The following is a 2,883-nucleotide window of genomic DNA, read 5'->3' as shown; positions in this document are numbered from 1 at the left end:
TTTGTCAAGCTAAATGTTTTATGTTATCAAAATTGTTTCCATTTATCTTTCTTCTTCAATTTATCTTTCTTACACGTATAAAAATACAGGTTCACAAAGTAAACCACATGCTCATTCTTATTTACCACAACCTTATCTCATTTTTATTATTCTGACAATATGCACCAACTCAATTTACTCTTACCATTATTTTCTGTCAAACTGTAACTGTGTATCAATTAAATTATAAGCTGACATATTCAACCATCTTCATTAATGATTCCTGTCCTTATGCATTCATTACGTTAAAAGAAAATTTCTTTTAAGTTTCTTCATTTTTTATATATACCTATCTTTTCTATCCTGAACTTCACAACTCTATTCTTACCATACATTCATAACCCCTTCAGATTCAGAATCTTTTTTTATTTCTAAACTCTCTTCTTTCATTTCAATTTTAAACCTTACTACCAACTAGAACAAATCCATACCTTACTTTTCTTCAAGATGGCAAGCACTAATTCACAAAGATGTTGCTTTCTCATCAGATGCAAAAATAGAGGCCAAGTACATTCCTTTTTGTTCAATACCACTATGTTTCCAAATTTTTCCCTTCTTTAGATTTCATTTAAAAACCATGTCATGTTAATATCATATGCAGGTTTTGCCTCCTCTTTTCAAATCGTTACTATCTCAACATGGCCATCATAGAATTATCTTCATGCATGGAATAGAACAATGGAATATTACAGTAAATGATGACTTGTTTGGAGCAGGATGGGATGAATACTGTGAACAGAATATTGCTAAGGAACATCACATACTATTGCTTCGACATACTGGGAATTTATTTTTTGATGTTATTAATTTTTGTGAACTGCAACAGCAAGTTAATCTCAGCTGGACAATCCCTCTAACCAACCTTCATCTTCAGCAAGATTGTATACATTCATAATACATCTTTATCCTTTCTATTTCATACTAATGTTCCAATCCGACATTATTTATTCCAACAAAAATGTTTCTTATGTGCAGCTCATGCTTGTTCACCAATTCATGAAGAAATAGTGACATCTTCACTTCAACCTCATTTTTCGTAAGATTTATCCAGTTCAGTATGCTTTTATCAAAACTTTCACTCAGATGACCCGTATACATTGGTAAAGAATCCTTATCATATTTTCCTTAAAATTATTCCCTAGCTAACTCATTTCCTTCAACCCAGCTCCCTAACTTTTACTTTTTGTATCAGAAAATCCCACGATTTGTTGACTACTTTCTCAATGAACAAAAAACTCCACTTATAGCTCTCAGAACTGGAGATAACATATCAGAAATTGGGATGAAAGGGAAGCGGCTCAAAAAAAATTGGAAAGCTTTCGTTCTCCAACATCAACTCCAGCACAATGACGTCCTTGTTTTCATCCCAGAATCAAGGACTATCTTTACTGTTTTAATATTTGATAGCAATGGGGATGAAAAAATTTTCCCTTGGTACCCTGTATTTCATATGCATTATTATAATTAGCCAATTTATTATTATAGTTACTCATTAACTTTTTGTATCTGTAACATTATTCATAAACTATGTTATCCTTATTTATTAATAATGAATTTCCTTTATTTTCTGTGGTTAATCAATAAACATGATTTGATAAATAAAAATACTAAAAAAAGGTAAAAATCAATTACAAATTGAACTTTACATCCAATAACAATTTCCTTTTAATGAACATTTACCTTGTTATCCATCTTAGCAGTAGTTCACCTCCTTCATATATAGCTGTCTTTTATTTTACCAAAAAATTTTACATTGGAATATGGTAGCATGCGTTTCAAAACCAAAAAATTTCGACAATATATTTTACCATTATCCACCATTTCATATGCAATTTATAATCACTTTCTACTTTATGGATCAAACTTTAGATATAAATGGAAGCAACATCAACAACTGAAAAGCCATTTCTACTGCTTTTCCATTTATAACTTTTAATGCTTGGACCATTCTAACATTTTCAGCTATCATGTACACCACTCTCCTACATTTATCCCTTTCTTACTTTTAATTTTCAATGTATGATTTCAGCCTATTTCACTTCCACACCCAACTCTCATCTTAATCATTCCATATTTATATTAATCTAAACTTAGCAGCCTATATAGTTTACATGCTTCTTCTTACTCTAACATCACGCCAGCTCTAAATAACCAATACAAGTTACGGCATAATTGCATTGATCCACCACGCATAGTGCGGAAACCACCTCCTAGTTCATACCAAAAACAGGTACGAAGGAGAGCTGTAATTTGGAGGCATCAAATTTGCTTTTTTTTTTCTTGGCTTTTTCCCCAAGTCTGGTCAGTACAAAGGCCGCCTCACCCTGCAAAGATTTATCAAGAAAATTCCGAAAGAAAAGCCATTAGATGGCCCAAAATAGCCAACAAAAAACCAGCTTTTATCCTCACCATTGAGGTGAGGGTTTTGTGGTTCTCATTTCTTTTAAATAGTAAAAGACGTAGCTTTAGGGCAAGAAGGAGGCAAGAAGGAGGCAAGAAAAGTCGACTGCACGAGAATCTGAGGTGTGACAAAAGAGAAAGAAAGAGAGAGAGAAAAAAAAAAAAGGTTTTGCAAAAATTTTTCGAAAAAAACAATCTGGCTGACCCGTGGTCTTAGAGCTCGATTTTTGCTTTTGATACAGCTCCGTTGGGGGAGATCTTGATTTCTGGGTAATCTAGGATCTTAGTAGAAGAAGTTTCATTTAGAAAATTTTGGAAAAAAAAAAACTCTGCAACCCCTTCGAATTGAGGCTTGAACTTGCTGCAGTCACAATTCTTGAACATTCTTCGAAGAAAGTTTCAGCTCTTGGATCCGTTCTACTTGAGATTTACCGCACTTATTTG

At 32.8% G+C, this 2,883-nt stretch overlaps 1 long non-coding RNA gene across 1 annotated transcript; it reads left to right on the top strand.

The window, feature by feature from the left end:
- Positions 1-373: 373 nt before the first annotated feature.
- On the top strand, positions 374-1,561 carry LOC113729556 (uncharacterized). Its single transcript, XR_011841170.1, has 4 exons — positions 374-546; positions 641-920; positions 1,015-1,139; positions 1,232-1,561. It is a non-coding gene; the product is annotated as an uncharacterized lncRNA (long non-coding RNA).
- Positions 1,562-2,883: the final 1,322 nt, after the last annotated feature.

Source organism: Coffea arabica, chromosome 2e (assembly GCF_036785885.1).
Source record: "Coffea arabica cultivar ET-39 chromosome 2e, Coffea Arabica ET-39 HiFi, whole genome shotgun sequence".
Classification (NCBI taxonomy): domain Eukaryota; kingdom Viridiplantae; phylum Streptophyta; class Magnoliopsida; order Gentianales; family Rubiaceae; genus Coffea; species Coffea arabica.
Note: the sequence above shows the minus strand (reverse complement) of the source record. Positions and strands in the feature narration are given on the sequence as shown.